A 16,011-nucleotide genomic window follows, 5' to 3' on the forward strand; every position below is an offset into this window, starting at 1 on the left:
ATATTATAAATATTAATTGTGTAATTTAACTATGCTTACATTAATAAAGTGAGAAATTAATAAAATTAAATTAGCATGCAAAGGAGAGAATAAATTTTTAAAAAAATTATTATTTAATTTTAAGTTGAGTTCTCCCTTTATAGATTTTGCAAATCTAGAAATCCTAGAGGGTTAGGTTTATTAGAGTTATTTTTGGTCATTTTACACATACATATTTTGGAGTCATCTTTCAAAGTCAAAATTTTTAGGTTTACACAAAGGTTACATGTTTTTGAACTAACAATGAAGTTAGAGAGTTATTAAAAAGCTTGAGTATTTTGGATTGTGAATGTTTGGTTTGTGTTACATCATATTCAACTGGTGTAAATCTTTAAAAAAAATTACTTTCAAAAAACTTGTCTTGTGTCTTTCAAGTTGTACTTAATTCAATTGTTAGAATATTGTGAATTAGTTTTGTCTATTAATTTTTGGATTTTGTTTTGAGATTTATTATTTTTAAAAAATTGGGAAAAAAAGATTTATTATTTTCTTGTATAAACAATTCTAGTAAAATCTACAAATCTATAATTTTATTATTATTTGTTAAGCTCAAGTAGACTCAAACCCAAGACCTCCCAAATAAGAGGCTCACCATTACCATTATATTGTAGATTGTTGTATAAAATATATTTATATATTTTATAATTAAAATAAACTATATAAAATAAATTGTACTGACAAAGGGTTATTTTTTCAAAAAAAAAAAAAAAAAAATGTCCGTGTGTAAATCAATGTTGATATGCATGTAAATAATATATGTATACATGTAAATAAATATATTTATACATGTAAAAATATACATATGCATGTCAAAAAATAAGTATATCATTCTTACATGGTTCAAGGGCACATAGGCACGTATAAATAATATTTGCAAGCTTACTTTATATTGAAAATCGTTTACGTGAAATTTACATTGAGTCTATCATTTATCTTAAAATAGTGGGAAAATATCTAATTGAATACCCATTCAAATTCATCAAGGTGACGTGAATTCGTGAACTCTTTCTTGGGCATAGTTTTACATTTTTGGATTTAGTTAGTCTTGTTTGTCATATGTCATGTGGTTTGTGTTATTAAGATAGCTAAAGAAAATAAATAAGATTAATTAAATTCTAAATTAATTATATTTTTTTGGAACATAGAAATAATAAATATAAGGTTATTTAATTAATGAAAATTAAATAAGTACTTATATTTGATTAAGAGGCTTAGTTAAAATATTTAATTGTGGAATTTAAAATAATCGAACGTTAGAAATATAGGCAATTAGTTTTGTCTATGATTTTTATTTTTAAAGAAATGTTTTGAGATTTATTCTTTTTCAAAAATAGGTAAAATAGATATTATTATTTTCTTATATAAAAAATTCTAGTGAAATCTTCAAATCTTGAAATTAATTATTATTGTTATTATTTTTTAAGCTCAAGTAGATTCGAATCTAAGACCTCCCAAATAAGAGCATCACAATTTAACATTATCTTGTAGGTTGTTGCCTAAAATATATTTGTATATTTCATAATTAAAATAAAATGTATAAAATAAATTGTGTTTGTTGAGCGGTCATTTTGCATGATGTCGATGATATAAATTCTTATAAATTTGTCTCTTGAAAAGTTGACTGATTTAACCAACTCCAAGGTTCGAGATGGTTATTTTTTAATGCACTAGGTAGCTCAATTGAAGATAAATGTGAATGTTCACAAGGAGGCATTTGTTGGTATCTTTAATTTGCAAAAACTCTTTAGAAGAAATGCAACCACAAATTGATATAATTTTTTGTTTTTCAATTTTATGATGTATGTGAATTCTATGAATGCAACTATATGAGTTCCTATTATGACCACATGTTTAAAAGAAAATAACAGAGATAAGGTAGCAAAAAGTTAAAGTAAATTGCTGAAAATAAAATTCCTAATGGACATGAGTCATAGCCACAATGCATTTGTGAATTAATTTTTTGAAAGAGATCAAGAATAAAACCAATGAAATTAGGAGTAGTGCATCCTCAACTTTGTCGATGCAATTGTCACGGGAAACAATGAAAACCATCGGATGTTTCACAACTCATCAAATCATATAGCCATGAAAAGTGCACTTACATGAGGCAAATTTTTATGCAAGAACTCAAAGGTGATCATTTCTCCAATTTGTCACGCTAGATGAATTTGTTAGCAAATGACAAACACTGAGACTAATTGATCGCACGAGTGCTAACATACAATAAAACCATTGGCACTATCAGTATTCAATAACATAAAATTCATAAAGGAAATGCACATTACAACAAGAAACACAACACACAGAATGAGGGCACCAATAACATACTTTATTACATCAAAATATAGGCCTTGAGTATATAATACATCTCTATATTTATAGGAAATCCCATCCTTAATGCAATTTTTGTATATAGGGATTTTTCCTTGCAAAACACATGCTAAAATCACTAATTTTAAGTAAAATGTGTACAAACATACTTGTAACTAGGTGCTAAGTAGGCCCACACTCTTTATTTTATTAATTACATGGCGCATGGACCTTTACATGACTCAAAAACTCATAAAGAAGGAGAAGGTAAGAAGAGAGGAGACTTGGGATGATTTGGGAGTATTTGGCACTTCTTTAGATGCAAACTCAGGCTCCATTGTGTGTCTCTATCAGTTAAGCTACCGCCAAAACACATTTTTGGTGCATGAAAGACTCAAAAAATAGAACTAGAAGTTAACTGTTGACACTACCATAACTAATCCAAAACTATTGGTGCACTTGTGCACCTTCCCACTAGCACATGTGCGTAACTTCAAAGGTGGCAAGACCAAAATTGGCAAAATTTGTCTAAGTCCCAAAATTTCAATTTTTAGCATTTGGGTTTTCTCACCCTTCTTCCAAAATGATGTATGGATGTGTCACTTTAAACTTTTGGATAAAAATGGCAATCTCTTGATAATCTAGAAAGTCAAGGGACTCATACTTGGTTCTTACTTCTTGGTGGTCTTTGCTAACCTCTTGCCTATTTTCATTAAAATCTTCTAGATTGGAGTCCAACTCTTTTAATGATTCATTGGTCTTGAAAATGTGCCTAACATCACCTTTGGAGGATGATGTCTAAAATAATACTCAAAATGATTGTACATCTATTTTGACTAAACACAATTGTGCCCTATAGTCATCTCCAAAAATCTCCAAGCTAGCAATTCTATAATATTTATCTACTTCCAAAAATTGATCAAGATCCCTCTTCTTCACATCCTAGATATCTTCATACAATTCAATCATAACCCTTTACTCATTGCTATTTTTTTCCATCCAATCATCTACTTTATCCAATTACTCCTTCGAATATATATCTAATAGCATATGGTATGTTTGACCCTTTATGATCTTTAGTGCTTCCAAGTCATTGGTCCAGGTGGCCACTTCATCCATCAACCCAAAATATTGGTCAGCCACTATAACCAACTTGCCAACATTCCTTTGGATATTGTGTAACAGGTTCATGTTTCCTTCAATTATCTATACACCTCTATCCTCAAAACTATATTGCCATATTTTACACAAGTCCAAAAATGAATGACTATGTACTACGGCCAAAACTTGTTTGTCAAGGGTAGCCGCTAAAGTGATCTCAGGATGATCAAGGTCCAAAGGACCTACTATCTCCTTTATATACTCCCACAATAGATCATTATATTTCTTGAATTCAAAGATCTTTGCCTCATCTTGATCCAAGTATTAAAATACTTTCTTGAGGCCCATGATAGTCAAAACTTTGGTTGTATCTCTGGTGGCCTTCCCCAATACTACTTCCTTCATATGATAATCCTTTGGGGAAACATATTCTATATCCACATGAGGAGGGGAAATAACAATATGCATCATTTTGGTTCTTCATGATGAAGGTCAATTTCTTAGGATCACTATGAACAAGTGCTGGTATTCTTATTGCCTTCGTCAAGGCATCCAATCCTTCTACTTTGTATACTCCACATACCTTTTTTGACAAGATGATATTTATTGTTTCAACCATGTTGGAGTCATACCCATAAGAGACATATACTAACCTAATGATAAAGTTGTCTCTGAAGCTTGCTCTTTCCCCCTACCACTCCTCTCTGGGGTTTTCTCTATTCTTAGTGGCTCCACTACTAAGGCAACCATCGTGGTTCTCAAACAAGAGGATCTTGATTCTTCCATTGGTGGTATTTTTTTCTCCCTCTCCAACAATGTGCCCCTCTTTTGAGACATCATCTTTGTGTAGTTGGACATATTCATCCCCCACTACCATCTGACTTTTAGGCTCTATGATTGTAGCGGGTACTAGGGTGATCTACTATTCTAGTAGAGGAGGAAGTAGAGAATGTGGATTCATTGGAGGTGGAGGAGGTATGCCTAATGGATCTTGTAGGAGTGGAAGCAGTTTATTCCAACCCTTGCCCAATGATTATCTATGTAGAGTATCCTTTATCACCCCTCCTTCCAAATGAGTCCCTATGAGCATACAATCAAAATCTATAAGATCAAAGACATCTGGGCCATCTCCCTCCACAAACTCAGTCCAACCTTCCTATTCTTGGTTCGTAGACTCTTCAACCCAAATTAGCTATCCTTGGGTGTCTAATGGCATTTGCATCAAACTTGTCCTTTTTTCTTCTTTGGCCCTTGTTGATTGGGTCCTCTTGTTTAGAGGGAGATATTCAATTTCTTCTTCTTTCTCTTCACCCTTTTCCTTGGGTATGGTTTTAGGAATCCAGGGTGAAGGAATGCTTTTCTTCTTCAATTTCCTCTTCTTCACCCCTACCACCACCATTTTTGTCCTAGCCTTCTAGAGCATTGACGAGGATGCCTCTATTTGTGTAGGGGCTTCTTCATGTTGGGTTTATTCTAGTTGGACCTCTTCCTCTTCTTCTTCTACTTCATTTTGTCATTGTGAAAGCATGCCACTTCTATCTCGTGCTTATATATGATTTCTATCCTAACAGGGGACTTCTCTTGGTGTGTTGGAATTGTGACCTTAGTTCCTTTACCCTTCTTAGGTTGTCTAGGAACTTGTAAGGTTGGCACATTGGGAACTTGTTCCAAGTAGAATGACTTCTTAACCCAATCCTTTTTTAGTTGAATGACATGCCTTTCCTAATATTGTATATCATCATTTTCCTCTTGACCAATCTCTGTATTCATTATGGGTCTTTCAAAGACTTTGTCTCTTTTTTAGAGGAGGTCCAATACATTGAGGCTATCCTTGTTCCACACCTTTAGGGGTATAGTCAAATTGAGTGCCTTGTTTTTAAGTTACAGACTCATCCTATAACAATTCTTGACTCAAACATCATAGTCATCTATACAGTTCATCGAATGACCTTCAATTTTTGCATCAGGTATAAACCCCCTTTCCACAAGATGCTAGAACAACCCAATGTTGTTAAAGTAGGGGTGGGGCACTAGATAATCATCTAAGGGGTATTGGTCCCATTTAATTTCATATGTGGAAATGTCTTATTTTTGCTTCAGCTCAAAATGCCCTATGGTGATTGGTCATACCCATGTTTGCTTGTGCATCTTCCCTAGTTTGTTATAGGCTGAAGCCAACTATCTAACAACTTCAAAGAGTATAAGTCAATGGTTATACCCATGTTTTCTTATGTATCACCCTAAAGCCAAAGTTAATGGTTTTTGTTTTATTTGCAAAAAACACGGTCATCAAGCACATAAGTGTAGATCAAAGGTCAATAAAGCACCAACTGCTTCTAGATTTGAAGGTTAATGTTAAATATGTTAGGAGTACAGTCATAAGGATCAAGACAAACCACCTAAGAAAGGTAATACCATAAATTGGGATTAAAATACTTGGGTAAATTATTAATATTGTGGACAAGTATGGACACATTGCAAAAAAATTGTGCTAGCATACATCCCAGAGGAAGATCTAGCAATCGAAGAAATTTTGGACCAGCATGTTTCAATTGTTCGAAGGTCCGTCATCTAAGCAATGATTGTATGAACTAAGCACTAGCACCAAATGTTGAGGTAAGCGATGGAAAGGAAAAGGTAAAATTTGAAGAAGTAAGGAATGAAATGAATCAAACATGGAAAAAGAAGTCAGATGGAGGCAGTAGTGCAAATGAAGAAGTTGTGATCACTGAATCCAATGGATTAGGTGATTCCCTCACCTCAAACTAGATGACAAGGTATGTATGGAACTATGTTTCAAATTTCCAAATCATGCATTAGTTCTTCATACTGTATGCATGTAAGTCCAAATTTGTATGATAGATGCACAAGGACAAATCCAATGTTTCAAAAGAGAAGTGATTTTTGGTACCGAGTTGAAAATTTGGTAGAGACCAAGTGCCAATATTGAATGTGTGTATGAACTGAGCCATGAAATTGACTAGGAAAAGTTGAAGGATGTATGTGCACCAAGTTTTATTGGGTAAGTCAAGAAAACTATTATGCACTTACTGTACACCTAATAATCATATAGAACATTTAATGGATACTAAACTTGATTGTTTGAGCCTATATAGTGGATTTTGAAGCTCATTTCTATTCACCAAGTTTTTAAATTTACAGAGAAATTTTTTTAGACAATTGCAGAGCAATTTATTTGAAGTTGCAATGAGATTCAAGTGTGTGTCATTAGCTTAACGAGTAAGTTGTGCAAGATTATTTGAGCTAGGTTGTGAAGTTGTTTGGTTTAGAAAACCTAGATTGTGAAGATGGTATCATCGACATTTGCTAGTGAGAAGGAGGTATTGAAGGATAGAAATGCATAGATTATTGAAAATGATGCACGTCCTCCATGAAAATTGAAGGCATACCCAGATATTGAATTAATAGGAGATTCTTTAGAGGCGTTGTTTTTAATTACACCTAGAGTGATCATGGTACACAATGTTAGGTCATATTATATGTGTAAGATTGAAGAAATAGGTGACTTCAAGTTGAGGAGTGCTTATGATAAATCGTGTGACAATGGTAGGTTGAAAGACAAGATCAAGGTCATGAATGAGAAAAGGTTAACTCTTTCCCTAGCATTTCCAAAGGTATTTAAGGTTGAATGGATAAAAATTGTGCTAAGATGAACATATGGCATGAAATTGTGGTTGGAGAGTGGACCAGTTAGAATCACAAAGTAAATCATTCATCATGTGACTGGATACCCTATTTTGGACAAAGTGAAGACTATTTGATGTCAAGAAAGGGATGTGATTGAAAACTTCACAAAGGAAAAATGGAATGGTAGAGGCATGTTGATCAACACCATAGAAGATCATGTGATTTATTTTGTTGTTCGAGTAATTGCATACAAGTTTTATCGGTCGAGTCAATTGAATAGTGTGACATGCATAGGTTTTTACATGGGATACAAACTTTTCAAGAAGAATCACAGTTATGATATGACTAAGTTATAACTAATCCAACAGGTAGAGAACCTAGGAAGTGAAGACCGTTTGATGTCAAGAAAGGGATGTAATTGAAAACCTTGCAAAGGAAAAATGGAATGGTGGAGTCATGTCAATCAACACCATAGAAGATCATGTGATTGATTTTGTTTTTCGAGTAATTGCATACAACTTTTATCGGTCGAGTCAATTGAATAGTGTGACATGCATAGGTTTTTACATGGGATACAAACTTTTCAAGAAGAATCACAGTTATGATATGACTAAGTTATAACTAATCCAACTGGTAGAGAACCTAGGAGTGATAAGGAAGGAAAAAAAATACTTCATGTAATAAGTTATAACTAATCCGACTAGTAGAGAACTTAGGAGTGATAAGGAAGGAAAAAAATACTTCATGTAAGTTTGGTTCTTTCATTGTATATATATTCTTCTACGCACAAAATTAATTTCCCACTATTAGAGATGTAGTATGGGATAGAAAGAGGCTAGTCACCAAATAGATAAATGATTTCATCAATTAGTTAGGTGATAACTTTGAAACAATTATGGATGAATATTTTAAAGATTCAAAAAAAAAGATGAAGAACAAGCTCAAAATGCCTAAGTCAGTCATGGACCAATATTATGATCACATATATTTTCTTGTTGATACTAATTACACATATGTTTAGGCTGTAATTCCTAGAGTGGCATGGCTAAGACCTTTAAATTATGAGGTAAATATTGATCAAGTATCAACTTTCATTACAACATTACTAACTAAGGAGATTAAAAAGAATGTTGAACCCTTTGACACATATGAGACAAATAAGATTAAAATGATGATGAAAACAAAGGTTCCCAAAATGGATAGAAAAATAAAGAAAATGATTCAAGACTTGGAAGGTAAACTCAGTGAAGCACCACTATAGATTACAGAGGGTAAATGTGAAGACCTCAAGAGTAAAGGAGGAGATGAAGGTGATGAAGAAGAAGAACATGAAGGTTAAGGAAAATAACTGGTAGTTTTTGAGCCTAAGGAATCCAAAGGAAAGGAGATTTTTGTGGGTGATCCAAAAGTGAAGAAAAGTTTGAAGAAGGTGAAAGTTAAGCCCACAACCACACCGCAGAGGATAACTAGGCAAAGATCCAAGGCAACAAGTTATGTAGCTACTGAGACATCAAAGAAAAGAATTGTAAAGATCACAAGGTTACTTAAAGGAAAAATTCCAAGGAAGAGGTTATCAGATGCAACAGGGGTCGAGCAAAACCAACAGAAGAAGAAACTGAAAGAAAATTGGTAGTTAAGCCTAATGACGATGAGGATGAGGTAGAACTGACTGGATCTAATGACTTGATTCAATTCCAAATTATTCCAAGGAAAGAGCCTCAAGATATTGATAATGTATGTGAAAACTTGAGAGGTTTAGCATGTTTAGCAGGATTTAGTTAGATAAAATATGATACCTTAGAAAAGATGGATAAAGAAAAGGTTGAAAAAACTATTATTGACATGATGGTGAATTTTAAGTATACACCAATAGAATTAGGCCAAGGATTACCTAAAGAACTGTATAATAAGATAGATTGTAAGTGGAAATGAGCACTAACCACATAAAAACAAATGAGAGAGGCCACATTATCCCAAGTTATGCCTAATTTAGGCAAAGATCACATGTCAATAGCTATGAAGGATTATGCTAAGAAGTTTGTGCTAAAGGGAAGGGCATATAAGATTATTTAAAATAAACTAGGAGAAGTTGTACATGAGAGTAAGATAGTATGGAAGAATGTTTTTGGTCTTATGCCTGGAGATGAGGAGCAAGAAGAAAGGAAGAGAAGGATGCAAGGGAAGTAGAGTTAGATAACAAAGAAGATATCTATGATGAAGCCAAGAAGTTGGTTGAATTAATTCATAAGATGACACAAGCAAGTGAGAAGTAGACTAAAGTAGTCACTATAGAAGATCAAACTCTATAAAATATATTACCACATGTGAATACTACTGAGAAAGAGTTAGAAAGGAATGCGTTTGTTGAGTAAGAAAAGAAGGAACAAGCTCCTAAATCAATCAAAGATGCATTGATAGAAACCAATCCAGTGGTTGTACGGATCAAGGAATATCCTAAGATTGATGAGTAGCAACAATATAAATAGGTAAAAATTAGTCTAATTGATACAACTACAATTACTATTGATACTAATGTGCATGTACCAACAAAGGCAAAAAATGTTGCTATAGTCGAGTAGTGGAGTGCTTTGGAAAATGAAAGAAGAGATCAAACATATGTTTCCAAAAAGGGAAATCAAGATGTGATTAAGGAGAAAGAGAGCCAAAATGAAAAAGTAGAGAAATCTACTCCTAGTAGTGAAAGGAAAAATGTCTCAAGACCTTAGATTGAGGGAAAAAAGGAGATGGTTCAGCTAAGTTCCATTGTTGAGCTCACAATGATCAAGGAGCAAAAACCACAAGATGAACCAAACAATTTTGAGGGCATACAAGCAATTATTTAAAGACTGAGTAATGTATGGAAAATCTTTCTCAGTAACCCTATTTTACTTAGGGTCTTCTCTAAAATACTACTCTAGCCTATTAGGGTTCTTCATTGCCCTAACTCAAGAGGGTTCCTAAATGTAACCTCACCTCTTCAATTTGTCAACATCACCATTAGAAACAACTCAACCATATACTTGCCCTTGGATATCTTCTTGCATCCCCTATACTGAATAACCAAAATGTGATAAAAAATAATCAACCATGGAGAGGGAGGCTTATTTCTAAGGTTTTGGGTCCATTACAACACCAAACAACCATACTTGCATTGAAATCCCTATCGATTTCAAGATCTAGCACCAAACTATCCTAACTTGGGCTAAAAGGAATTAGGCCTACTTTCTTACTATTTGACCAATAACTCCAAATTTTATCAAATAGAGTGTCAAATTTTTTTCACTTCCTAATACCCTTTATGGAGCCCTTCAATGTTTTATTGGTCTCAACTCAAACTCTCCGTACAATGGAATGCTATATTATAGCCTAAAAATAAGGTTTCAAGGACCCTGAATAGTTTACACAACGGTTTACTTTTTCACCTTCCAAAACTCATCACCTAAACTTCTCCTTGGGTATGGCACCTCCTCACACTTCTTTCTTCTTATCCAAATGCTTAAATTGAATCATTCAATGCATTCAATCCACTAAAAGACTCTTACAATGCTCTGTGTTCCCTAGCCATGCCCTACTGGCTCACTTAGGGGATCACTACAAAAATAGGTAACCATCATTCTAGGGCCCAAATTCTCCTCACATATGGTACAAGTATTCTCTCACCAATTCCAAGAGCCTGTAAAGATACTAGGGCGGAATGGTGAGTTATGATCCCATTTACACAAACTGCCTGTTATAGACTAGCTATAGTACACAAAACTAAAGAATTTACAAAAATAATGAAAATGAAAAAAAAACACTAACTAAACACACACATAATCTACTAATTACAAGGACAATCCCATTCACATGTCATAGTGTTGAGTTCAATCTATCGAGACACCATTAACAAGGAAATACATCAAAATGCTCAGAAAACTTGCTCATTCATAAGTTACTCTTCCTCCAAAACTACATTCAAACCCTTTGACAGGTTAGGGGAGGCCTTATATAGGTCTATCACCTTTGATACAATCACTTAGAGGTGGTTACACAACCATCTGAATGATGTTGCTATTTTGGAAGGAAAGTTGTCCTAACAATTTTTGTGATTTTGCAAAATTGTCAAGCAACTTTACAATTTTTGTCCTAGTTAGGTCAAACTTGGTCCAAATCCCATGAAACTCCACCTAGTGCTTAATTATGTCACTTATTACATGAGAACATCATTCCACCTCTTAGTTTCATAATCTAGCCCTCTAGATCCACAATTTCCATTCTTATCAACAATGGTAACAATTTGACTACACTAAGCAACTTGGATGACTAGGTAGTAATGAAGACCCAATTAGACCTCCTAATGGCTAAGTACTACCCTAGTAATCTCTATTCCTCTTATTCCACTAGTGGCTTGACTAAGAACACTACAATCCAAAACTCAACTAGGAACCCTAGGTTGTTAGTTAACCTTACCTAAGCACTCCTACACCATGCTCCCCACAAGAGAAAATCATGTCACTCTTGTAGACATTATGTCATAAGCTATTCCCATCTTCTTGAAATATGTGTCAACAACCCATGTTGCCTCTGATTCTAGCTTACTCCTCCACTTGATGAGGTGTTCAATGTACACCTTGTGCCTAGTAGTCTTTTTGACTCTTGAATCCAATACCTGCTCTGACTCTAGATGTATCTTGGGAGGTAGAAAATCAGATGTTACATCCTTGTTGGCCTCATGTATGTTTCCATATACTTCACTTAGAGGCCTCTTGAACTTGGTTAGATCTGCTACATTGAAGACTGGTGAGATGTTCAATTCTTTAGGTAGATCCACCTTGTATGCATTGGCTTCATAGTTAGCCATGATCTTGCAAGGTCCCACTCTCTTCATCTGTAGTTTGATAGGTACCCCCCTCTTCAATATAAACTTGTTCAAATGTACCATGAATTAGTCACCTACTACAAATTGAACATCCCTTCTCTTCTCATCCACTTTAGCCTTCAACTTTTATGTAGTTTCTTGTATAGTCTTCTTAACCTATTCTTGAATATCCTTCATGGTTTGAGTGAAGTATTTATCTTGTCCACTCTTGTATTTTATAGCCCAAAGGTCCCTAAGTTTACACACACCCCTTGGATGCATCCCATAAATAATCTCAAATGGGCTCCTACCTGTTGTCCTGTTCATATTATCATTATATGCATATTCTGCTTGAGGAATAATCACATCCCACATCTGACCATATTCTTTGGTTAGGCACCTTAATAAGTTACCCAATGTCCTATTAAACATGTTAGTTTGACCATAAGTTTGAGGATGGTAAGCTCATCCAATAGATAGGTTAGTTCCCAACCTACTCCACAAGGTTTTCCAAGAATGACACATAAACTTGACATCCCTATCTGACACAATGCTTAGGGGTAGTCCATGGATCCTTGCAATCTCCTTGAAGAACATATGTGCTATATGGATAGCATCATGAGAAGTCTTACAAGATATATCAAGTATCCCATCTTGCTAAATTTCTCTACCACTACATAGATGCCATCATAGCCATATTTTGTCTTGGGTAGTAACATAATGAAGTCCATGCTAACACACTCCCATTGTCTACTAGGGATTGGTAAAGGTTGGTATAACCTTGCATTACTAGCTCCTCCTTTTGCCTTCATGCATACTATACACTGCTCAACATATCTTGTCACATCCCTTGACAACTTTGGCCAAAAGTAAAACCTTTGAACTAGCTCTAGGATCTTGTTGATGCCAAAATGTCTGCTTAGGCTTCCATTATGATTTTCTTGGAAAAGGTTCTCTCTTATAGAATCCTTAGGAACACATAACTAGTTTCCTTTGAACAATAGTCCACTCTACAATGTATAATCAACAAAATAGCTATGAAAATGATTTTGAAACTCAGAGCATACCTTGTAGGCTTCAAAAAATTCTTCATCATCCTTGTAGAGGTCTTTGAAACTCTCCATACCAATTCTATGGAGTTGAACTTCTTGGATGGTCAACATCCTCCTTCTTAGTGCATCTACAACCTTGTTCATCTGCCCTTTCTTATGATTGATGGTGAATGTGAATGCTTGAAGATATTCCATCCACTTTAAATGTCTATTTCTTAACTTTTCTTGGGTATTGATGTAGCTAAGGGCTTGGTTGTTAGTAAATACCAAAAACTCTTTGGGTATAAGGTAATGCCTCCATTTCCTAAGAGGTTGAACCAAAGCATATGAATCCAAGTAATAAGAAGAGTACTTCTTCTTAGCTTCATTTAGCTTATCACTGAAGAAGTCTACTGGCCTACCTTCTTGACTCAACACCTCCCTACTTCCATCCCACTTGCATCACACTCTAGGGTAAACAATTGATAAAAAATAGATAGTTTTAGGATAGGTTGTGTGGCTATTTTTTCTTTCAACTTTCAAATGCATTTCCTTCTTCAAGAGTCCACCTAAACTTGGTTTTCACTCCACCCTTAATGGTATCTAGTACTGGTGCACAAATACCAGTGAAATTCCTAATAATTTTCCTATAGAATTGATCTAACCCATGGGAAATTCTTAACTTTGTTGCTATAGTTGGAGGTGGAAAATTTAGGATAGTTGTAACCTTGTCTTGGTCCATCTTCAGAGACCCCTTGGATACTACAAATCCTAGGTATACAAGCTCTTGCTTCATGAATTCACACTTCTCCAAATTGATTTCCAATTTCTCCTCATGTAACTTCCTTAACACCATCTCCACATGCTCTAGGTTTTCTTCTTTTGTCTTGCTAAAAATGAGTATATCATCAAGATACACAACCACAAACCTTCCATTGTAATACTTCAATACTTCATTCATGAGCCTCATGAATGTTCTAGGAGCATTTGAGAGCCCAAATGGCATCACAATCCACTCGTACAATCCATCTATGGTCTTAAACATTGTCTTCCACTCATCACCTTCCTTTATCCTTATCTGATGGTAACCACTTTTGAGGTCCAACTTGGTGAAACATTGAGCTCCTCCAAGACAATCTATCAAGTCTTCAATTCTTAGTATGGGAAACCTATACCTTATTGTGATCTTGTTGATGGCCCTTGAATCTATACAAAGCCTCCATTTCCCTCCTTTCTTGGATGCTAAAACTACTAACACTACACAAGGGCTAATGCTCTTCTTTATCGGACCATGATCTAGGAGTTCATACACTTTCCTACCTACCTCTATGTTCTGATCTAGGATAAGCTTATAGGTTATCTTATTAGGTAATGAAGAACTAGGCACAAATTTAATCTAATGACTTATCACTTTCCTTGGAGGTAAAGTTGTAGGTGTCCCATCACTTACCATGTCCTTATATTTCTGAAGCATATCTTGGATTTTAGTAGGTAAGGGCTCTTGCTTATTTTTCTCTTCATCCTTAGGCTTAAGGAGTATGGCATATCCCTTATTGTCTTAATGCTTAAGAGCCTTGATGAACTCTTTCCCAATACTCAACAACACACTAGGAGTCTTGGACTATGATTCATTCTCCTTCAATAAAGATTGAATCATAAAAGTCTTTCCATCCTTCTTGAAAGAAATAGAATTCTCCTTCCCATCATAGACAACACCTTTGTCATATTGCCAAGGTCTTCCCAATAGTAGATGGAATGCATCCATAAGCAATATGTCACGAAGTAATTTGTCCTTGTAGCCTGTAATTGAAAACTCAACCAAAGTTTACTCATTCACCAACACACTTTGTCCTTTGTTCAACCATGTAACTTTGTATGGGTTGACACAAGGTACCTTCTTATACTTGAGCTTCTCCACTAATTCTTCTTATATGATATTTCCATGGAGCCTAAATGCACAAGCACCTTGCACACCTTGCCCAAAATCTTGCACCTAATTCTAAACAAGGCCCTCCTATGCTTAGGTTCATCATTAGCTGGTTGTTTGATCAACACTCTCTTGAAAATTAAGTTCTCTCCTCTCTCTAACTCAATATGATCCACCTCAAATACCTTAGAACTCAAGGAGTCCTCTTGAGCATAGGCAACTTTCTTATCACCACTTGAAGAAGTAGGTTTATCAGGACATTTATAGGCAGGGTGGCCCAATTGACCACAAGTATATCACTTCATGTTTTAAAAATATGAGTTTCTCCTACTTGTACCTCTTCCTCTATTTAAGCCTCCTTGATTGCATCTTCCTCTTGAATAACCTCCCCTTGGAGTAGTTTTACTGCCCTACTCTACTAGTTTAGACTCACCTTGGTTTCTCTTATCACTACCTCTGCCTTGGTATCCACCTCTATGCCCTCTTTTGTCTCTTCCTCTACCTCTACCTTTGAATTTTCAATCACCCTTCTTCATGTTCTTCTCTTCCACCTTAAGTGCCAATTGATGACACTTCTCAATAGTGGTAGGGGTCCATAGACTTAGCTCCACTTGGATGCCCCATTTAAGTCCACCCAAGTATCTTTCTATCTTAAAAGGTTCATCTTCTTGAATTTTGGACCTTAAGCATAGTCTTTAAAATTCCTCAGCATAAGAGGCCACATCCAAGTCCTTCTACTTTAGACCTTGCCTCTTTATATGTAATTGTACTTCATAATCTTTTAGCAGATAGTTCTCCTTAACTTTGGTCACCATAGCATTCCAATTAGCTATAAGCTTCTTTCTCATGCTGACTGTTTCATCTTGCAAATATTTCCACCATGTCAATGTTGATCCTTTAAGTCTTGATTTGGAAACCTTCACCTTTCGTGCCTCTGTGACACCTTCACATTCAAAATGGTTCTCCACCCCCTCAATCTATTCCATCACTATATTAGTGTCCATCTTTCCATTAAATAATGGAATTCCTTCTAGGGATTTTCCTCCTAGTGCTTTGATGGCCTTCAAGAATGGTTCTTCATTCAATGGAGGGTCTGGTTTAGGTATGATGTCCTCCTC

This window comes from Cupressus sempervirens, chromosome 3 (genome assembly GCF_028749045.1).
Source record: "Cupressus sempervirens isolate cs-2001-9-10 chromosome 3, ASM2874904v1, whole genome shotgun sequence".
NCBI classification, from domain to species: Eukaryota; Viridiplantae; Streptophyta; class Pinopsida; order Cupressales; family Cupressaceae; genus Cupressus; species Cupressus sempervirens.